Genomic DNA, 24,129 nt, shown 5'->3' on the forward strand with positions numbered 1-24,129 from the left:
CAGGCTCATTATCATAGTGAGAGAGGGAGGTGGCTCTGGCTCTGTGGAGACATGTTGGGCTTGTCTGCATCATCTCTCAGGCTGACAGGAGAGTGAGACAGAGTCCTTTGAGAAGAAGTGGTACACAGCTGATCCAGCTACTAGAGGAAGGCCCTGGGTGGGGGAGCGTTTTTATTGGCTGGGACGTATTTGAGGAGTGCGGTGAGCTCATGTTGGGCTGCTTGAGGCCCTTCTGGTCAGTGTCAAAGCAAGCATATAATATCACATCTTCATTTCAGGTCTCCACTACCACAGTAGGGAGTTAGTTATATTAGCATCGTGGTTACGTGTTTGGCTACTAACTGAAAGGTCAGCTGTTTGAACCGCCGGTGGCTCTCGGGGAGGAAAAGACCTGGCAGTCTGCTCCTATGAAAATCCAAGTCTGTGAATCCCTGTGGAAGCGGTTCTACTCTGTCCCAGGGGCTACGATTAGCCAGAATCTCGTCCGCAGCGCACAATACACTACACTACACACTACAGCATGATTGTTGCTTATTGCATCACTGCTTAATAGATTTTTATTGAATTAACAAAGTACTGACTTATGGAATTTTGAATCAATAGACTATTAAACACTGAATATATTAATTATAGATATGCTATCAGGCCAGTTATTTTATGAAACTAATGATGAATTTGCTTTGGTAGATTCTTGGAAAACCTCATCCCCAAATTAATTATTCTGCAAGTTTATGAAAATAAAAATTTGTTTAGAGAAACTAGTGAACTAATTAGCAAAGCATTTAAATAGCTTATTTTTAAAACTGTTTTGTTATCAAGTTTTTGTTTTGTTTGTATTAATTTAGAGGGAACAGGAAAAAGCAATCTCTATGCATAATAAAAGTCCAAGCAGTACCAAACAAAGGGATCCCTGGGAAAGTAAATCTTCTACCTTGCTTTTAAGGTGTAATCTTTTAAGGTTCTTAAAACAAGGATTTATTCTTGTTCCTCCTTTTGTCTCCCATGTTTGCATGTATTAATGTTAGAAGATCTTTCTGAGATTCATTCAGGGCCTTAGAGTTCTATTGTGTGTGGAACTTCAAGTTCACATTTGGTTACAAGGTCTCCATGTTATTCTGTCTTTATCAGTAATTAGCAGGCCCCTTAAATTTTGTTCCTAATCTCTGTTTACATTGTTTCTTTATTATCCATTTCTCATAGCTGCAGGCTACTGCTTACTTCTTTAGCCTTTTTAATTTCCCACATTGCACACTGGTGCCTCTTTTAAAATATTTGCCCTCCTCTTCCCACATCCGATCCACCTCTAGCTGGGTATTGAAGGCCTACTATGCAGGTTGCATTTAGGGGAAGTCCAGGTCTTAAGTAATTTGGGGAAGTTATGAAAGTCGCATTTGGGGGAAATTCAGATCTCTGTTGTGCTTTTGATTTTGATGTTAGATTTGGTGGGTGTGTGCTCGCCAGTCCTTAGAAATGGGCTTTCCTTTGATAGAACCCATTCACATCCTGCGATGCAATCCTCATTTGAAGATTAGAGGGAGGAAATTAGACACACATCTCTAAGACATGCTATGAAGATCTGAAGTAGAGAGTAATAGTGTCGGAAACATTAAACTGAATGAATTGTGTTAAACTTAGAGAACAGTACGTGCTCAGAAAGTACCAAGATATCCACCATGAAGCATAATCTCGTCGCAATTAAAACTCAGAAAGACTGAGGAAAGTTGGCCATTAGCAAAAGCCCAGTGAAGAGTGTTTTTCATTTTCCTTGGTAAATGTTGGTTATTCAAAAGATCCTAAGAGAGTATCTTGAGGAATAAATTGCTTAAATTACAAGACAGATCATCAATTTAATTAGTGAGAAAGTTTCTTACTTACGTTCATATACTAGTAGGCTCAAATCCTCCAACAAATTTAAGCAGAAATTTCAATTCTGTTATAATTTTCTACAGACAGGATGGAATTTTGCAACTAGTAACATATTTCTATATTCTGCGACTAGAATCTGCCCCTTTCAGTCACATGAGGGTCCAGCGTGCTGTAGTGGATTATGTGTTGGGTTGCTAACTGCAAGGTCAGCAATTTGAGACCACCAGCTGCTCTGTGGGAGAAAGAGAACCCTCTCTACTCCCTTAGAGAGTTCCAGTCTGGGAAACCCACAGGCCAGTTCTCCCCTGTCCTTTAGGGTCGCTGAGCCAGCATTGGCGCCATGGCAGTGAGTTTGATTTTGGTTTTCTGTCACACTTTATGATGGTAAGAAATGATAGTGATAGAGGTCTCTTAACCTCATGACGACAATAGAAACCAAATCCACTGCCATTGAGTCGATGCTGACCCATCGTGACTCCTGTGGGTGTCTGAGACTGTAACCACTTAGGAGAATAGAAAGCTGTTTTCCTCCCATGAGCTGCTGGTTTCAAACTGCTGACCATGTGGATTGCAGCCCAATCCAAAATCACTACCCCCCCAGGGTTCCTAACGATAGCAATAGCTGGAATGTTTTAAGTGCTGTTTAGAAGCCAAGCAGAGTATTTATGCACATTGTTCACTTAACTCTTCCCCCCAAAGCCATGAAAATTATTCCATTGTTAGTCTCATTTTTTAAGAGGAAAGTAAGTCTAAATTAGCTAAAATATCAAATCCAAGGAAAAATAGTGGCAAATGAATGACAGCTTCAGGGTTGGACCCCTGTTTGACTCCAGGCCCCCGTTATAAAGAACTTCGAGCTAGAAGGAATCTGAGGATATCTGAGGGTCTTTACTCAGGCTTCAGCTAAAGGAACCAAGACCTAGCAAGGTAAATATGAAAGCTAGTTTTGGGCAAAGAAGAAACTAAGGGGTACATCGCTGAGCCACAGTTTAATGTAATATAATTGCATTCCGTTTGGTTCTACACATTATTACTTTAGAACAATTCGAGCTCAAATTTTTAAATTAGAGACCTGACAAAGCCCCTGTAATTTCTAACATCGTCATGTTCAAGCAAACTAAGTGCTGTATAGCACTAAATACTTAGATTACTGAGCAGCGCGCTTCCGGGTTATCAGAACCTCTTTATAATGTGGTTGCTAATGTATCTTTAACCTGCTCTAAGCAAATTACTAGTTAACAGAAATGAATTTTTATACCAAAACAGATGGTAAAAGATTCATACCTGAGTTTTTGGAATAGGAATCAGTTTTATATTCACAAGAACACTAAAACCTGGTTTTCCACCGACGCTAGAAGAGGCAAACAAGCTCCCATGAACACAGCGGGTTGCTATGGGCATGTTTTCCTCTACTTTTTCTTTTCATTGTTATGTGATCCCAATAGATGAAGGTTGGCCGCTTGCTGTGAGTGTTAGAAATACACAGTTTCTCTAGGTGTTAAGTCCTATTCCTTCTCAAAATTCATCACCAAAGTGATTTTTAAAGTAAAAGGATGTGATACAAGATGGGACAGCCCCTTGCATGCAAACTGTTTTTGCTAATAAGTCTTACTTATTTTAGTATATAAATGATTTTTATGTTTCTTACTTTTTATCATAATACCCATTCAGATGGTCACTCCAGAGGCATGCACTATGTTTACTTTGGAAATTTGAGTATTTCTGCCGCACGGTAGTATACATTCACCTTGGATGAATGTAAGAAGTACAAGACAGAATATGTGGATTTGGGAATCCATAGGATGAGACAAACAGGCACCCTTGTTGTGCATTGACTTCATGTTTATGCTGTTCAGAGTTTTTGTTTATTAATGTACACTGGCATTCACAAACAAGAGAAGATGTCTGAGCTGCATTCCCATGTATGCTTAACCAAAAACCTTTATGTCAATGATCACTCTTGAGTCATTCATGGAACTTGTAGTGTTCCAAGAAGTACAGTCTGGGTAAAGGTGGTGTGATTCATTATTACTTACAGTTCATTATATAAACAGGAGTTTTTTAAAAGAGCTTTATTAATGTAAAATCCAAGTGTTATGAATATTAATTCTATTATGATATCAAGAGACATAGATGCTTCCATTGTTTTTTGTAAAGCCTGTCATAAAACTTTGTCTTCTCTTTGAATAAGGATGTTTACAGATTTTGGATTGTTTGAAAATACTGACAGTAGCATTCAGTCTAGAAATCGGTCAGGGGTCACTGTGAGCCAGAATGGACCAGATGGCAGGGAGTTAGATTTGAATTCTGGCACCTCCCAGCTCTTGAATTACAACTTTTCCTAATTACATAGCCTCTTTTTGCTTCAATTTTTACTTTAAAAACTTTTAAAAAGACAACTCCTGCCTTATGTAGCTCTCAGTGGTTTGAGTATTGACATAAATATATACTTAAATGTACTGTACAAACAAGTAAGCATGATAGCAGTTAAGGTCTTGTGGTCATTACATAATTTCATGTCAATTTGAAGATATATAAATGTGTAGGGGTGGTATTAAATCTGTAAATCAGGTCACAATCTGATGGTGTCCCCTTGTGGGCATGTCCTTCTCATTAGGAGGGCCCTGGGAACCTCTCCTCCTCTCTTTGCCTTCACCTTCCTGCTGGCCAGCCGCTCTGAGACCTGTCAGAGCCCTGTGATACTTCCACCACCATTGGATCCACATGACTTTGCACTCACCGGCCTGTGAGCTTCCTGCATTCTGCACCATTGCTTGTGACTGTGTGAGTCTGAAGAGGGACTTACAGACTAGTATCAGACTTAGGGACTTGAGTTGGGTTGGTCAGGGGTGTTTTCTCCATATATAATTACTTCTTGATCGAAAGCTCTTTCTTACACATCTATGAGTACCACTGAATCTGTGTCTCTAGGGAACTCGGCCTAACGCAGGTCTTATAACACTTATCCCTATTATAAAAACCAAAAACTTAACTCACTGCTATTGAGTCCATACCACAAACTGCTCCAGACGGATTTCAGGGCTGTGATTCTTTACGGAGCAGACGACGGAAACTCTCTTGAGAGGAGGGAAGTGGTTTGAACTGTCCATTTTTTGATTAACAGCCAAGCACTTTAATCACTGCCATGGGGCCTCCAATAATACTCCCAAACCAACCTCACTGCCATTGAGGCAGTGGCGACTGTTAGCAAGCCTCTAGGACCATTAAAACTGTGCTCGTGGGTCTCTGCTGCTGTAACTCTCACAGGAGCAGAAGCACGCGTCTCTTCCTCCCCCGGAATGGCTGGGGAAGAAAACTACTGACCTTGAGGTCAGCAGTTCAACCTGATGCCAGCAGGGCTCCTCGAGGACTGTCAGAGTAAAAGCTAATTACTATGATAGTCCTTGAAGGTCAGGTAGGACTGGGAAAGACTGGCAGACATGATTGAAAACACTTTAAAGAAAGAATCGATTAGTTGAATCAAATGCATGCTTCTGCTAGGGCATGTCCGTCCACCATCTTTTCTGGTAGAACCTTCCCTACAGATTTCTATGGTTTGGATAACTTTACTCTGTTTCTTCATATTTGCGCTCGGCGATCACAGTTACCGTTCCCACGGGAGGCTTTCTTTGTCTTATAATTTATTTTTAAGTGAGATGGCAAAACTGTTGTGGTTTAATGCATTTTTTTTTCCTTTGAGTTTCTTGTAAGTGGCATTTATGAGCAATTTCTGATTTATTCTGTTATAATGTCATTTTCAAAAGATTATCCTGAGGCATTATGATGGATTTAGAATAAATCTAGCTAGAAATTTCATCTTTGGTGTGAAAAAGAAAGCGCCCTAACTGTCTTTAAACATAGTCCATCTTTCAGAAACCTTTCTGTTTAGAGGCAAGTTTGTCTCCTGAGTGTATTGAACAACCGTAATTCATGGCATTTATTCAGCATTGTGTATTTTCAAAGCAATTTGCAATCATCAATTCATTTAACCACCCAACAATCCAAGCACTGAGAAGCACATGTGACTTGGCCCCCACCTGAGCTGGTATTAGAGCCCCAAATTGCCTCCTGTGCTCACATCAGCGAGCCTTGCTTTGATTAAAAATCACCTTTGGAACAAATGCAAGGCTCAATAGAAGCTACTCCCCTCGACTTCTTTGCCTGTTATTTGCTCCTAAGTGGAATGGTCTATTGTCCTTCTGGGGGAAGCGTCCCTCTCCCCATTTCTCCTGGAAGAAGATATGCAGTAGACGCAGGAAGCATTAAGCTGCTGTGGTAGGATCCTTGGAGGGAATTTTTGTACTCAGCCTTAAGGTCCTGAGAACTCAAATGTTCTTTCACCACAGAAACATTTCCTAAAACTTCTCCTTCTGTCTCCTGCTTTCATTAACTTCTTCCTCCTGTGTTCTCAGAGAATTTGTACTGACTCGTGTTACAGCTCTTGCTGTGACTTTGGTCTAGCTCCGTCTCGGCAGGGAACATTTCTGCGGCCTGCAGCCCAGTACGATTTCTTTGGGGGCTTGTAGGCACCCAGGAATCTCTAAGTTCCAGTCTAAGACTCAGCTCCTGTGGGAAGTTTTCATTGCACCTTCGACTCTTTGTTCTGGTTCTTATGGAAAATAAAGCAGATGGGTGTTTCCTTGGCAATATTAATGCTTTCACCAGTTTTTCAACAGGATGATTTACCTTGGTGAAGAGGATAAGACACCATCAGTTGAGGGGAGGTGAACAAGGTATATGGAAGCAACAAGACCCTCACCCCTTAAAAAAAAAGAAGCCTCTCTCACAATAGTAAGAATAATCCTAGGAGTGGTGGTGCCCAGTGGCTCTGACACGGAGCAACTTCTTCTTCATCCTCACTGCCCTGTCATCTTCCTGTTAACATTTATTGAGGACCTTCTAGGATGGTACTTGACACTGACCTGAACCTTGTCTCCAGGTGTCACAGGAAGCATGCCGCCGAGGAATTACCCTTATCACCATCATACTTTCTCAAGTGGGAGGAAAAATGAAGGTTCAAAGAAGCTAAGAAACTTGATTGCCTTCAAAACCAAGGCTTTGTTGCTGTGTTGCAATCTTTCCCAAACGGTAATGGACCTAAGAAATTAAAAAGATGACAGTTAACTCCCCGTGGGAAATGGTTTTTTGACTCTTTTTTTGCAATGGGTCATAGGTGATTGGGATCAAATGGCTTCGAGTTCTTACGTGTGTTTCTCAATGCCTGGAGGCAGGTCAGTGGCAGCACCGTAGGACTGATGCATCTCAGGGCTGCGTGCTTCTTGGCCCACCTGCTGATTGTGTCCCTTCTCTGTTCTCCTTTGTCGATGAACCTGGGAGAGGTGATCAGCCCTCCAGCGAAATTTAGTAGCACTATTCAGCTCTGCAATGCTTCTCAGCAGCCACACAGCCCCGAACAGGCCTCCTAGAGAAGGAGCCCCCATTAGCAGCAAATGGAGCTCTGATCACAGGAGGAAGGAGGAGAGCAGCAGAGGCCGTTATCTCTGTTCTGAGATGTCTAAAGCAGACCAGGACAGCTTTTATGTTTTCCTTCCTTGCTTTGAGGCCTGTACCTTGAAGGCTACCTTTCTTCTCAGGGCCCCCAAATGGTTTTTATTCACAGCATTATAAAAGGCCATGCTAGGAGTGCGTGCTCATTCTGTTTAAGGAAATCAAAAACTTTTCAAATCTTGAATACAATGACTTAGAGGGCGTTTCATCAAAAACAAGGCAAATTGAGCCCTGGTGCTGAGGTTAAAGATGTGATGTGTTCCATTCAGGGCTTTAGACCAGGTAGTGACTCATTGTAGAGTCAGCTGGAACCATTTGAGTTTCCTGACACAATATAGAGTCACTTGCAATTTACATCAATCAAAGAAATCAATGAAATTTGCAAGGCTTTGTGGCTCTCCGAAGACTATGGCATTACTTAAAATTCCAGCAAAGGGCTGCTCACTGCATTGAAGAAGCCAATTCCATCTTCCAAGCACACTATGTTCCAAAATTAGTTCGAGGAACATTTCATTAATATAGCAAGGACCCAGAATTGTGTAAAGTTGAGGCTACATGCTCCTATTTCATTGGAGGGTGGCAGTGGAAATGCATTTAGATGATGAAAGTATGGGGTGGGCATCATCTCACCCTTGTCTTTCTCTTTATATTTTAATTCCTCTCAGTCGCTGACATGGCCTTGAGTCCATCTTGATCCTTGTGCAGCTGGGCATTTTTGTTCACGTGCCTAAGCCATGAAGTTTTGCTGCTAGGACTCCAGTTCACACGTGCATGGGCGTATTCTAACCAGGATGCATTTGAAGATGTTTCTATAATCAGTAAGGGGACCGGCTGGGCTGTAGGATACGCATTGGGCTGTTTACCATGTGATGAACACTTTAAACCAGTGGCAACACAGGAGAAAGGTAGGTCCATCTTTTCTAGTAAGGAGGTACAGCCTCAGAAACCCTACATTGGGTCTCTATGAGTAGGAACCTACTCGGGGCCATTGGGTTTTCTGATATCAGAGGATAGCTGCAGACGAGTTCTCTCAATAATAAACTTGTCATAGTCTCATTACGGCGCTTAAAGACAAAAAATAAAAGTCCAATTCAAACACCAGTTGCTGATCTGTTGGGCCTGTTAAATTTAAGGTAGAGAAGTTAGCTCAGAAGATTATGGAAGCTGGTTTGTTTTTGTTTTGTTTTGTTTTTGATTTTCATTCCAAAGAGGTAGCCCTTATAAATTTTCTTAAAGATCCTGGAGGCTTATTTAGAAGAAGTTTTAAGAAAACTGAAAACTACATTGATGAGAGAAAGGCCATGAAATTTGGCTGAAGAATTTTTTCCCATCACAACAGTACATCGGCTCATTCTTAGCGGGTAGCAAGGGCTGTCCTAGGAGGATTTTATTAGGAAACTTGACCCCATCTACCTTATGGCCCTGATATTGCCTCTCCAACTTTTTTGTTTCAAGACTGCAAAGGATGTTTAAAAAAAGGATGCCAAAACTGTTATTCTGATGTAGTAAACATCGATGGGTGCAGAATTTCTGTGGAGAAAGAGGTGTTATTGGTTTTTTTTGTTGGTTTGGTTTTTTTTTTTCAAATTAAGATATCTTTATTTTATTTTATTTTTAATCAATTTATTGAGGCTCATACAATTCATCACAATTCATAGATCAATTGTGTACAGCACATCTATACATTTGTTGCCCTCATTATTCCCAAAATTCGCTTTCCTCGTGGGTTCCTGGAATCAGCTCATTTTCCTTTTTTCCCCTCCCCCTCCCTTCCTCCTCCCCTCTCCCCCATGTACCCTTGATAATTTATAAATTATTATTGTATCTTATATTATACTGCCCAGCGTCTCCCTTCACCCACCCCCTGCTGCCCGTCCCCCAGAGAGGAGGTTATATGTAGCTCCCTGTGATCAATTCCCCCTTTCTACACCCCCCTTCCCTCCTGGTTTCGCCACTGTCACCCCTGGTCCTGAGAGGTTCATCTGTCCTAGATTCCCTGCGTTTCCAATTCAAGTGCCTCCGAGTTGGTTGTTTCCAACCCATCGTGACCCAATGTACAATAGAGGGAAGCATCACCTGGCCGTCTACCATCCGCACAATTGTGCCTCTGCTGGAGCCGTCACTGCAGCCCCTATGTTGACCCATCACCTCAGTGGTGTTCCTCTTCTTACCTGCCCCTCCTCTGAAGTGAGCGTGATGTCCTTTCCAAGGGATTAGTCTCTCCTGATGACATGTGCAAAATACATAAGATGAAGTCTTGCCATCCCTGCTCCTCGGGACTATTCCAGCGGTACTTCTTCCAAGACAGATTTGTTTGCTTTTTCCGTTTGTTTTTTTCCTGCCGTTTATAATCCTTCCCAAATTTTTCACCATCTCCATCATTCCAATGCGTCCACTCTTCTTTGAGCTTTCGTACTCAGTGTCCAATTTTCACACGCATTTGAGGTCACTGAAAATACAAGGGCTTGGGTCAGGAGCAACTGAGTCCTCAAAGTCACCTCCTTGCTTTGCAAACTTTCAAGAATTCCTCTTGTTGCTAGGAGCCGTAGGAGTCAGCCATGTCAGAGTCACAGGCCGCTGTACGACAGAAGTGAAGTACTGCCTGTCCTGCGCTGTCTTCACAATTGTTCTTAGGTTTGAGCCCATTGTGTGAGCAAGGTGTCAGTGCATCTTGTTGAGGGCCTGTCTTGTTAGAGGGAATGAAATGCTGCCATCAGAAGTGCATAAACTATATGCACTATATGTTGAGAAAGAGGACCTTCACATTTTGATATTTTTTTAAACTACATTTTCTATGCTTTTATAACAATACGTTTTGACTCACTTTCCCATAAATTAATTCCACTTAATGTATTGTACTTATCATTTATTAAAAATTGAACTTTAAATGTCATCATTTTGTTATTCTTGCCTAGAAATGCTTTCTTTACATTACGAAGCCTACACTAGAGGTCATGGACAAGAGTGGGCATGCAGATTTGGAAGTGATGGCAATCATGAGATCCTAACAAGTAATTTTATTCTTGACCTTCTTACAGGATTTTGAAGCATGCAACTATAAAAGATGGTATTGAGCTGGAAAGTAGAATAGGGGAAAAAATAATACAGCACATTGAATTTGAAATACTAGGATAGAAAATAATTGATTTTCGTTAAAATGACTTACTGAGTACCATGAGAATTATGATGTTAATTTGGGCATTGACAATATGATTAAGTTAACACAAGTTAAAAATATATTTGCAGGCTATATGTGAAATTGAAGAAATATTAACGTGGAGCATAAACTTTCTATTTGATAACAATACAAAGTGAGTATCTTTCAGGTAGTAACAAGTCCAGTTTCAAAAACTTGGGAAAATGGAATAGAATGGCTAGATTTTAGAAATAATTCCGCAAAGGGAATAATGATAAATTACAATACAGAAAATATGTGAGATGTATTTGTCATAATGATAGGTTTCTGAAAAACTCAATTTAGTAGACTTCGAATTTGAATTATTTGAGATATAATGAGAAAAATAGAATAACAATAGAATTAAAGTGTAAGCGACTGAATGGTCTTATATGAATATTTTATGATTATTACATAAAGCAATTAAGTCATCATACTAAATATATGCAGTATTAATGCGATTTTTATGGGCCTTCAAATTGGTAAAAATTGTTTATTTTGAATTTCCATTTTCCAATCCCTTGCCCATGGTAAATATTTTAATGCCTTTCTCTATGTCTTATGAAAATGTGTTTGAGCATTTCAGCTTTGATAAGCCCATGGAAGCTTTGACTCTTCCAGCTGTCATCTGAGTATTTAATGGCCTGGGACTGAAACATTCAGGGTTTCTTCCTCTTTTTCCCAGGCTCCTCCCTACACTTCCAGTCTGTGTTGTGATGCAGGTCTCAGGACACAGGTTCTGAAGCACAGCATAAGGGTGCTTCTGGGGCCAGAAGTATTCTCTTCCTCTTTAATCTTCTTCTAGATTTAATTTGGGGACTGTGGATATAAAAACTCTCTCTTTTTTTCTCCTTGATTTCCCCCAGTTAGTGTTGTTTTTAATAAGGGTCCACTACTTACTCACTCAATGCCGTCGAGTTGATTTTCACACCTATTAAACCTATAGGACTAGAACTGTTCCTGTGGGTTCCCGAGAAGGTAACTCTTCACTAGAGTAGAAAGTCTCATCTTTCTCCCAGTGAGTGGCTAGTGATGTACAACTGTCGACCTTGCAGTTAGCAGCCCAACTCATAACCCACGGCACCACCAGCGATCCTGAAGTCCCAAAGCTCTCGTGCTCTTATCTTCAACTATTAGGCTAGCAGTTGAAGCATATTTGAATTAGCCTTCATGATCAAGTTGTTCTGGTTAGGTTTCTTACTCACAGTGATGCCTGTGTACCAGAGAGTAGCACACTGCCCAGTTTGGGGTGATCTTCACAGTTGCTATTGGGTCCATGGTTGATGGTCTTTCATGCCCAGTTACTTAGAAGTCAGTTCACATATGGAGGGGTAACTGTGGTTGAGTCGACCCATGGGGACTTGATATACAACAGAACAAATCAAGTCCAGGCCTGTGCCATCCCTCTGATCGCCTCGCTGGCTGCGGTTCAACTCCATTTCGCTGAGGGTTTTCTTCACCCTTGGTAATAGCTCTTGACGTCAACAAATTTATATCCTCCTTCAGAGACTGATCCTGATGTTATGTCCAAAGTCAATGAATGAAACACTGCTCTGTTAGGATTCATAAGGTTTTCATTCACTAATTCTTATAAGTAGATCAATAGGTCTCCCATTACAGTCTTTCTTAGTCTGGAAGCTCTTGAAACCTGCCCACAATGGGTGACCCTGCTGATAGTGGACATATCAGCAGCATAGCTTCCAATACCACAAAACACCCAAAGTCTCCACAGTTCAACCAGCCAACACATGGTTACGGGGTAGAGGAACTCAGACATACAGTAATCGAAATGCTAATAAAGCACCTCTTGGATTCACAGCAGATTTAGTGCACCACTTATGGAAAACACAGAATTAACTTATTCTCTGAAGCTTCCTAAATAATAGTCTCAGACTGAATTGTGTGAAAAGCAGTAGTCTATCTATACATTTAACATACTGCAGAATGAACCTTATATAGAAGAATTAATGGTTTAAAGTTATTTATAAAAATGTGGAAGCTCATGCCAAAAATCTACAGTCAGTGCTGAAATTCTTCTTTTTCTAGAATTTTCCAGTGTCTTGCTGCCCCTCTTCCTACTGTCCCCTCTCCCTACTTGTCTTCTCTTCATTTGCTGATGTACAATAGGTATTTGGCTCCGTGGCAAAGGTGTGTTCACTAGATAATGTGACTCCTTTGAGAGAACATTCCTAACAAATCACAGAACTGATATCCGTAGAGCACCTCGTGCCAGCTAACACTGGAGCATCCTGTGCCCTGGAGGATCCAGCTTGGTGCGCAGCTTTTCTGCTCATGCTGAAGGGTGGTGAAGGCTCTTTTAAGCTAATGAAGGAATGTGAGGATAAATGGGACAAGCCCCTATTTCGGTGTATTTTGGAATAATGCACATGGGCCTGCCTCAAATTGTTAGAGGTTAAATTACAGGCACAGATGATTTTAGTAGTAACTGAAAATCAAAGCACTCAGGTGGCCTTTCTCTGCATGTTGTTTCTATGTGGAGTTTACAGAGCACCGGTGTATGCATGTGTCGTGTCATAACCTTCAACTACCTGCAGCTGTTCTCTTTGTTTCAGATTTAGGATGAGCACTGGCTGAGAATCCAGATTCTGGATTCTAGTCCCAGAAGAATATGAATGACCTGTGTGGTCTGGGCCAAGACACTTAGACTCTTTGGACTTTAGTTCCTACAAATGTAAAATAACTTGTCCTTCCTGGTCGTTGAGAGAATTACAGCTATACATGTCTTGATGTCCACGTGTTTCTGGTCTCAGATCTGTGTCACAGTCTTCATGAAGCGTCTATTTATGACATATCTGGAGCAGTGGAAGCTATAATTTAGGAATGTAAAAAGTTAAATTCATTTTAGGAGAGGAAGGGAAGTATTAAGAAATATGCCTCTGCCATAAATTAAAGATAGTTAGAATTCCTTGTTCTCAGAGATGTCATTTTGGTGTACCTAGGGTTAACTCTGGAGCTGTCTATGGTGACAGCAGCTTTCCTTAAACTTCACATTGAAAGTTTATTTGAACTAGGTCGTCAGAGTTCTATGGGCTATTTGTTTTAGAGATCAAAAGTAGGGAAGGATCATGTAAATGTGATCCATTTGGAAAATTGCCTGTTAATCTGTAGAGAAAAACCCACTGCTCACCCCAAAGAAAAGAGGAAAAAAGCCTCCGAATAATAAGAAAATCGTGGGTAATCTGTCAGATCATACACCGCTCCCCCATATTTCAGTTAGTTGGGGGTGATGTCAATGAAGAATCCCATTTCTAGTAAAATGTCAAATGGAACTGAACTTCTGGTTATGGGGTAGTTATTGACCATTGAAAGGAGCCCTGGTGGCAGGGTGGGTTACGCATTGAGCTGCTAGCCAAAAGATTGGGGATTTGAACCCCCCAAGTCGCTTCACAGGGGGAAGGGGAAGCTGTCTGCTCCTGTAAAGATTCTCAGTCTGGGAATCTGAAGGGGCGGTTCTACTTTGCCCTATTACGTGTCTGTGAGTCAAAATAGATTTACTGGAGTGCATAAAATGGATATTCACAGTGGAAGCATCCCTGGGATAGCGTGAGTTATGAGTTGGGCTAACCATGACAAGGTCAGCAGTTCAAGTCCACCAGCCACTCTCATAAAGAAACTCTAGGAAAGGTTCTACTCTGTGAGTCAGAATTCGCTTCACAGTAGGGGGGGGGGGGGGAAGGGTGGATTTATTCTGGTTCCTAACCAAGACCCCCTCAACTTTGTTAGTTAAAACCACATCTCCCACAGATTCACACAATTAGGTGTGGGGGAATACTCTTAAGAGTACATTTTCAGGAGATGTCTCTAGAATGTGTTGCTTCCGATCTTATGAGCCATTAGTGGTATTCATATGATAAAATGTTAATGTTTCTCTTCTAATTTAAGTGCATTTCTGAACATACCTCAAAGCCAAGCCAGGCTGGGTGAAGATGAGGAATGTGATTGGATTTGATGTTAATAGAACATAACATTGATGGGATTGAGATTGACCTCATTATGGTTCTCAGTTCCAAACTATATCTTTGCTGTAGGCATAAAAGAATATATGCTAATCACTCTCTTTTTTTTTTAAACTTTGCTGTTAAAGATTTAGTGGAAAGATTATCAGGAATACTTTTTAAAATCAAATATCATATTTAAATAAGAGGGATTCTTTAAAGAATTAGCATTAAAATTCACAGAACCCATGAAATAAGAGATAGAAAAATCTATTAGGTAATCTTTTCTCTCCCGGAAAATGATTTCCTTAGAGAAAAGACGCTATGAAAATGAAAAATAATAACTGCAATAATTATCATATCAACATTATAGATGAGAAATGAAATAATGTATTGGATTAATTTGACATAAAAACGGAAATATTTTATTCTTTAAGAAAACTTACCTCATTTGTGTATATTAAGTTTTTATGTCTGAAGCATTTACAATTAATCACCCATTCTTCATATTGTTTTTAAATCAAAGTGACTTGGAAGCGGCTTTGTTACTTTGAACAGCTGAAATTCATATTTGGCTGAAATTTTTTCATGCAGATTATTTGCTGGCAGTACATTTGACACACGCACTGCCTTTTTATTTTTGAATACTCAGCTCGAGTTTCTGTTTCAGCCTACATGTATGATGACTTCAGTCTGTCACAGTATTCACACATATTGAAATGTCGTCATCTTATGTACGTGTTAGAAAGGCATTGCACCTGATTTAATTTTCAAGAACCCACGAACTCTCGTCATACTGGACCACAGGCAAATGGACGAGGGAGGAACTCGAAATGCAATCGTTACAAACGTTCCAGTGCTTTCATGATTGAGCTCGTTTGGATGGCACAGAGCCTTTCAGGAAATTAGTATTTTAGATAGTCTCCATCTCTCTCCGGAAGGCAGTATGTGTCCGTGCTTCGTCTTTGCAATGGTGCGGCTGGGCTGGTCTAATCTGCTCTAGGGCCGGCAGTCTCGTCAGTCTTCTTAGAGACTGGGGTGGAGTGTTGGCACCCACCGCTGCAATTTGTAGTCTCCACCAAGTATGACCAGTTTTGATGTTCTGTCTTCTGTATCCTTCTCACACCTCTTGTTCCCATTTTTAAATTGCTCCTCCCTATTGAAGTAGAAATGATGCTAAAAGTCAGGTCATCGTAGCTCAGGAGAGAAAAGATGTAGAGCCTAAATGAAGTGCTCTGATAGTTTTTTGGTGTAGTTTTTTGTAAAACTCATCAGCATACCTGGAAGTGTTATGCACCAGAAACTTGCAGGCCTTTACTTAACATGGATCAAATGAGCAACAAGAACTTAAGTGATTCATCCTTCCTGTCTCCTCAACCTCATTGTACCCTGTTCATTCCTTGCACCTTGTCAGCCACACGTTCTCCTTTCTAGTTCTCGATCTTGTCAAACTCCAGAGACAGAGCCTCTTTACCTTGCTGCTTTGCTTCCCCTGACGCTGGGAAGCTTTTTTTTTCCTTCAGTGATTCATGTTTAGCCTCCGTTATCTCGGCTAAATGCCACCACCTGGGTGCTGTGCCCTTCAGATTCATTGCTGTGTCCACAGTGCCTAATAAAGTGCCTGGCATATCAGAATATATACTAATTAAATGAACGTTGAGAAATAAAATGGAAAAAACATTTCATCTTAACAACTTGATGATGTTTGAATGGTTTTCATTGGCTTACTATGAGAAACTGAGGCTTAGAGGGTGACATCTGCATTTCTAAATTTACTAAACCAGTGCCAAGACATAGTGGTTACATGTTGGACTGTTAACTGCAAGGTCAGCCGTTTGAATCCACGAGCTGCTTCTGGCGAGAAAGATGGGGCATTCTATTCTTGTGTGGAATTACATCTTCAGAAACTCACGGGGGTAATTATGTGAGAGCGGGCCCTCTTCTGCATATTAGTTTTCAAAGCCCCATAAAAGGGATTGCTGGATTGTGTCTTGTAGTAGTAAAGCATCGGAGCCCTGGCTGCACCCCCAGTTGGGCACTGAACTAGTAACCAAAGGTTGGTAGTTCAAGCCGCCACTCCTAAAGGAAAAAGGTCTATCTCCTTCAGCAAAGATGACAACCAACAAAATGTTTATGCTCTGTGCACGTCTACGCAGTCACGTGAGAGGGCTGTGAGTTGATTATAGAAACAAATAAAATGAAATCTATATTTTTCCACTTATCGTGGTGTTGCTTATTGGTCCAGTTTTGAGTATTTTTATATACTGAGTTATACTCCATCCAAAGGCGGTGGTCCTTGATCTTCGTCGGTAAGTGCCCCAGGTCCCCTTTGCTCAGTAAGCAAGCTTGTGTCTGCATACTGCAAGTTGCTAAAGAACCTTCCTCCAAGCCTGATGTCACATTCTTCTTCATATAGTCCAGTTCATATTATTTGCTTATTGTAAAGATTGAATAAGTATGGTGAAAGAATACAACCTTAATGTCCATTGTCCTGATTATAAACTGCACAGTATTTCCTTATTCTGTTTGAACAACTGCCTCTTGGTCTATGTGCAGATTTCAAATGAGCACAATTAAGTGTTCTTGAATGTCCATTCTTTGCGATGTAATTCAGAATTTGCTGTGTCCCACACGGGCAAATGCCTTTGCATAGTCAATAAAGTACACATAACATATTTGTGCTATATCCTGCTTTTAGCAAACATCCATTTGATAGCATTAAAGATATCCCTCATTCCACATCATCTTCTGAATTCTAGTTGAATTTCTAGCAGTATTCTGTCTCTATTTTGCCACAATTATTTTTAATTAGCTTCATTAAAATGTTACTTGCATGTGATACTAATGATATTGTTCAATAACATCCACCTCCGGTTGGATCACCTTTCTTTGGAATGGGTCCAAATATGAATTTCTTCCAGTTAGTTAGACAGCTAACTGTCATCCTGGCATAGACTGGGGTTCAGCAAATGTTTGAGCTGGAAAAGCCATCCTATCCCTCAATTTAAAATATATCAGGAGCCATAAACATGTTTTTTACAAGCAAATGAAATCACCATTGTCTGAATAATACTCTTTAAATGAAACGATGATAGTTTTATTTTCATTTTCAATTTTACTTCGGAGCCACACGCACCTACTGAAAGAGCCCCCTGTGGCTCAGGAGGAGCCGTTTACTGGAGTGGTCTGTGCAGCTGGCACAGACTCCTGAGTGCTTCCAGCCTGAGGTCCTTCAGTTGAAACCTCCTCGTTGGCATTTTGTCAGTGTCTGGAGTCTTGTTCTTTGCCAATGCCTTCAATGAAGCTTGGGCTTCTTCCTTCAACTGTTGGTCCTTGGTCATGTTCTTCCTCCGGAAATGTGTAACCATCCAAGAACTGAAGAAAATTTCAACATTGTAACTCTGGATTTGAATTTTTCTTCAGCTCTTTCTGCTTGAGAAATGTTGAGGGTGTCCTCCCATTTGGTTTTCTAGCTCCAGGTTTTTGCACGTTTTATTGTAATATTTTATCTTCTGGATTCACCTTTTGCAATATCATCTTCAGTTCTCTTACTTCATTCAGGATTTTCCCCATTCATTTTAGTAACAATAATAAAGAGGAAATATAATGTCCACTCAGGTAAAGAAATAATTTTCAGAAATAATACGAGGAGATAAATATATTTAGGTAGTAACAACTTTTGGAAACTGTCAAACATTTGAAATAATGGATTTCTGTATTGTATGCTCTCTCATTGGGACATATCCTTTTAGATCATCTCATCCAGCGATAACGAAATCTAGGTAGAAAGATAAAAGTTACTTCTGATTAAGCAGGAGAGGTCAATTTCTGAGTCGCCTGTGTTTCAGCTCCTGCTCTTGGCCCCCGCTGCTTGGTCTGTAGCTCAGTGATGCATCTGGACCTCTGAGGATCGGTAACTCACTACATCAAGCTGAGTGAATGCATTGCTTCGACTGAAGGAGGTTTCTGTGCCTCTACCTGATATTGTTTGTTGGGAGTGTTTCTGAGTGAATATTTATTCTCTCATTTTACGGATGAGAGGAAGAAAAATCTAAGATTTTCTCTCCATCAAACCTATACATGTTTTGCTTCAGCGGCTTCTGCAATGAGAGGTGGGAAAGCTGTGCGGTTGCTAGGTGGTGCATTTGTATAGATTGATGCACAGAGGCCAGAATAGAGTGCATTCTGAAGGGGTAGGAATTAGAAAATGAAGCCAGATCAGCAAAACGAAACAAGATGCCTGAAGCAAACTAATCATGACAACACCTGTCCCAGGTTTAGGGAACCAGTTGCCGTCCCTTCAACCTTCAATAAACAAACTCCTTTTGAATTTTACTAGGATCGAGACTTAAATGCCAACTGATTTGAGATTTGAAAAAGCCTCCCCAATATAGATGATGGACTAAAACGATATCTTTTAAGGAGAAACCGGTTTCGAGAAAATTAAAAGTAACAACCTAAGTATTGTTTGTAAATATTTTATAGTTCATAGAATATTCTTTACTAAAATAATATAATAAAATTTAAAACGACTTTTCTATTTTCCTTAAAATAAAGCTTTTCCTGCACTTAATTTTAAAGTGTATCATTCTCTTAAAACTCTCATGTTAGGTAAGATTTTAATATATTTCTATTAGTTTTGACTCAGACTCATCCATAATCATTTTTAAAGTATGAACTGATATGTTAATTCATAAGTGAGATTCTACCTATTAAAATTCAACTAAATTTAACCCTATTGAAGTTTATTGGAAAGCTTTCTGTTTGTAGACAATTGTTTGGTTAATGATTATTTACTGTAGTAAGTATCTTTGTTTCTTGAATGGTAAATAATATTTGATTTGCTTATTTGCTTGCCTTTGTATCTCTTGGTGTGAAAACCAACTACTAAATTATTAGTGGCATTCTCTGTAACTCAAAAGCTTGTTCTGTGACATCTTATTTCTTCTTCTCAAATTTAGTAACAGGCCGTTGTAGTTGGAGATTCTCTTTCGAGAGGCATAGAGACAACCGTACGTAGAACGAAAGCAGCCCCTGCTGTTCTTGACAGTGGAATGCTCGGAGTAAAAGGGAAGGATAATGAGATGGAATTTACTGAGATGCATGTTTTATATAGTTGGGCTAATAATTTCCGGATGTTTGAAAATTCTAATAAACCATTTTTAGTATTTCTAAACACTGAGGCAGAAAACTAAATTTCTGGGGACTGTTGGTTGGTGTCACCGTTTTTGTTTGTGTGTTTTTTTCAGTAAATAGCAGAGGCAGCAGAAAATAGATGAAGAGTGGTAAATAAATGGTTGACCACAGAGATGGTACTAATGAGTAGAATTTAAATTTGTGAGCATTGGCTTGAGACACAAGATAGTGCCTGGGTCAAAAATAAAAATAGATTTCTTCTCGTAATAACTCTGTATTCATTGTTCTAAAAATAGAATAGGTTGTATCAGAAAACAGAATTTCTTTTTTCTGAGGAATCTTGGAAACAATGGAAACTTTTTTAGTGACAGAACTATAGAGTGTCAAATATAAGGAGTTATCTTACATGGTCTTTATATTTGCTCCTCCTGGGAGGTTTCATCATTTTGTTCGGTCTTCTAAACCTTTGGAAACTATTTTCACCCTGATTCCAAACAAACAAACAAACAAACAAAAACAGTCCAGATCAGCTCATATAGGTTGTGGTCGTTGTGAAGTTTTGTCAAGTCAATCCCAACTTATGGTGACCCCATGGGAAAGTCGGACGTTGCCTTGCCAGCACTGGAGCCACTGGGTGGGAGTGAACTGCCAGTATTTTGCTTAGCAACCAAGTGATTAATTGTTGTACTGCCAGGCTCCTTTCACTTAGACTGAGAAAAACAAACCTGCTGCCATCAAGTGGACTCTGGTCCATAGTGACCCTCTATAAGGAACTGTCCATCTTTACGGAAGCAGGTAGCCTCTTCTTTCTCCCACAGCTAAGGATTTGAACTGCCCACTGCATGGTTAGCAAGGTTTATTCTCCAGCACAAGCAGGGCATCTTTTAACCTAGAAGACCGGTCATAAGTATAAATGACTCTCATTTTAAAGGAATAAACTGGTTTTCACAATACTCTGATCCAGTAAACAGAATTTTAATTTTTCTGGATTTTACAAAATTCATGTGACATTGAAAGGAACACCATAGACATTTTCACTTGTGTCACTAATTTCTAAGCTGGGATTATTTCACCCTCAACTCTGTTGTCAGCTGCGTGGTGGGCTTTCCAAAGTCACCTTGGCTAGAAGGATTCGAGAACTCACTGAGAGCTGTTGGACACATGGGTATGACAGCTAGAGGACTCAGACAAAATCAGCCCCGGGAAACAAGACACAGGGCAGGGTTCCATACAGTACCAAACACAGAGCGTCCAGCTGCCCTCTTCCTTTGGCGTCACGGACAGCATGGGATTGTTTGTGACAATGCACATAGCGCATCACCAACCAGGAAAGCGCCCCTGAGGATTGTTTGTGACAATGCACATAGCGCATCACCAACCAGGAAAGCGCCCCTGAGACTTGGTGTCTAGTCTCTTTATTCAGACTCGTTGGTAGACTGTCCATGTGGCCGGTCTCAGTCTCCAGCGCCTTGGGGGTAAAGCTGACTATGTGGTACTACATCACTACCCTAAAACACATTGCTAAACACTCTCCAAGGCAAACAGAGACATTCCTATTAACATGATAAGTCTTGTTGCTTAGAGATTACGAATGAGAGGATGTGGGAAAATGCCAGACATTTCTATTTTTAAAGATAAATTATGTACTTCCCACTTACCAATTTTCACTTAAGAATATTCAGGGATAACTAGTATACGTGACCTTCCCGTTGGGAACTGTGATATAGCTGGTTATGTCAATTAGCCAAAGCATAAGAAGAAACAGAAGTTAGAGGGCAATATCTCAGCCATATGGACCCTTAACCTTTGCTGGGTACAGGCAGTGTTCAAAAGTTCGTTTAGGACTAATGACAAATGCCCAAAGGGCACATTCCACTTTGCCATACGTCTCATCCTGGTTCTATGAGTCAACAAACCTAGCTTCCAGTGGGAAGCAGGCTGTAATAATCTGGGTAGACTAGAGAAACAAACTCATAGAGACACATATGTGTATGGGAAAGAGCTTTATGTACAAGAGCAATTGAATATTGAGAAAACATTCCAGCCAGTCCAGATCAAATCTGATATTAGCCTATATGGCCAATACCAATCTATAAAGTCTTCTTCAGACTCACAAGACATATGCAATGATGCCGAATGCAGAAAGATTACAGGCTAGTGGGTAGGAAGTCTTGTTGATCCAATGGTGCTGTAATCATCTCAGGACTGGCAGAAGTCTCCATGTGGCTTCTCTGGCTCCAGAGGTCTGGCTCCATCAGCCTCTCTCCATGTGTCTTCTCCACAGGGATGTCTCGAAGGGAGTGAGTGTACAGAGAATGTGTCTCCTACCTCTAAAGAGGAAAAACACAGGAGCTCCCAGAATCCTCAGGAGAAGGCCATGCCCACACAGAGGCCTCATTGGCTCTTAATCGTCAGAATGACACCAGATTATGTAACTGCCACATGTGCCAAGAGGCACCCCACTCCACAACAAGCCTCCGGCCCAAAGGCACTCAGCTTTATTCACTCTGTGGACCAGAAAATGGACTCTGTGGTCTAGTGCCCTGCTTCTGATTTCTGTTACTGTTCCTACCTGGTCTCAAAGCTTTCTGCCCCTGGATCAGTCTCAATACACGGATATCTTGAGATTTGAAATACGTACTCCACTCCTACCTCTTCTCTTTTGATGGTAGTCAAATCTACCCTTCCTGTTTCTGAGAGAGCTAGTTTTCTCTCTAGCAGAATTGCAAAATTGACCAATTCCCATGTTAAAGTTCCAAGTTTTTACAATCACAATGAGTTCTGTTAGCAGTCATTTACCATGGAATCATAAAATCCGAACAGTAGCTTCCTTCATCTTCTCTTACCCAGACTCATCAGGAAAAAATAGTTTGTCCAGAGAGACAAAGGCTATGCCTAAAAGGGCCATATCAGGTACCAGTGGGTTATAACTGCCAGCCTTTGTGTCAGAAGTCGAGAACAAACCATTTACACCACTATGCCTTCAGCATCTTTACATCGTATTTACCTCGCTCTGTGCCTGGCATCTAATGGGCCTAATCACTTGTTTCTTCGTCAGCATTAATACATGGGCAGCTCCTTATCCTCCCCATAGGAAACTGTTGCTTTAAATATACAAGTCGTTTCATTTTTTCTTTCTTTTCTCTCACGCTCAGTGAGCAATGGGCAATATTAACATCCTCTTTGTGTTTCATTCTCATTGCCATTTAGTTAGCTTGAACCTGAGAAAATTTATACACAGTGTTTAAAAAGGCCAATTTATGCTGAAAGCTTCTTGAAGCCACTGCAAATTGCAGTCATTGGCATAGAAATACTAGAAATCAAACAAATCTAGTGACATTTGAGATTCTATGTCAAAACACATTTGAATGATTCCTTTGAACAGAAAGAGCGACCACAAACAACAAACAGAGGTGACCATTGATGGATTATAGGGTGCGTTCTTTACTAGATATTAACTTTCTATTAAATGTATTTGAATTTTGTGGAAGTACTGCATTTTTACAGTTTTAAAAGTATAACAACAATATAAAACTTAATTTAAAAAAAGAAAAACTCTCTCCTGACTCAACGCATTCCTCTATTTCTGTTCCCGAGACTAGATCATATTTCCTCTCCTATATAGCTATTTCTTCTGATAGGTATCCTTATATTTCAGAATAATATAACTATATTACTGTTTTCTGATATTCCTATTCCTGTTATGTATGGTGTGTCATCCTCTCATAGCAAATGAAGACTGGGTCTCCTGCTTCATGTTTATCTCCATCCTTCATGGATATCTCTCTCTCCCTCACCCTCCTCAAACTGCCATATCAATCAATTAATTAAATCAATACTCATCTACACAGTATCTACATTCTTGTGTGTGTGTGTGTGTGTGTGTGTGTACAGTGTGGTATAGATAAACCATTTAGTGTACTGTGATTATATATATGTATTTTGATGATTTATTTTTTTGGAATCAGTATTTCATTTGCTTACTCCCCTATAACTATTACCCTAATCTATTGCACTCTCTCTGAACTAAACTATAGACTCTCTGGAATAAGATCAAAGTTACGAAGGATCTATCAGTATGAGGAGGTACCCAAAATAAAGCGGAACTTTTTTTCAGTGATATGTATTTAAATTTTTTACAAAACAACCTTATCACCTTCAAAGTACTCTCCATTACACTTAATACATTTGTCAAATCAGAGATTCCATTCTCAAAAACATTTTTCAAACTCATCTGCTTGGATGGCTGACAGCACCTCCCCTTGTCATTTCTTCAGCTCTTCTGTGTCGTCAAATCACTGTCCTTTCATGTCCCTCTTCATTCGCAGAAACAAAAAGAAGTCACACAGAGTGAGGTCAGGTGAGTGGGGTGTGTGAGGCAAGAAAGGCATGCTGTTTTTATTGCCAAAAACTGGCACACTGAGATGGCTGTGTGAGTAGGTGCATTGTTGTGATGGCAAAACCAGTCTTCTGTCTGCCACAAATTGG

Source organism: Echinops telfairi, unplaced genomic scaffold (assembly GCF_000313985.2).
Source record: "Echinops telfairi isolate 266 unplaced genomic scaffold, ASM31398v2 ScPeMD7_7420;HRSCAF=8458, whole genome shotgun sequence".
NCBI lineage: Eukaryota > Metazoa > Chordata > Mammalia > Afrosoricida > Tenrecidae > Echinops > Echinops telfairi.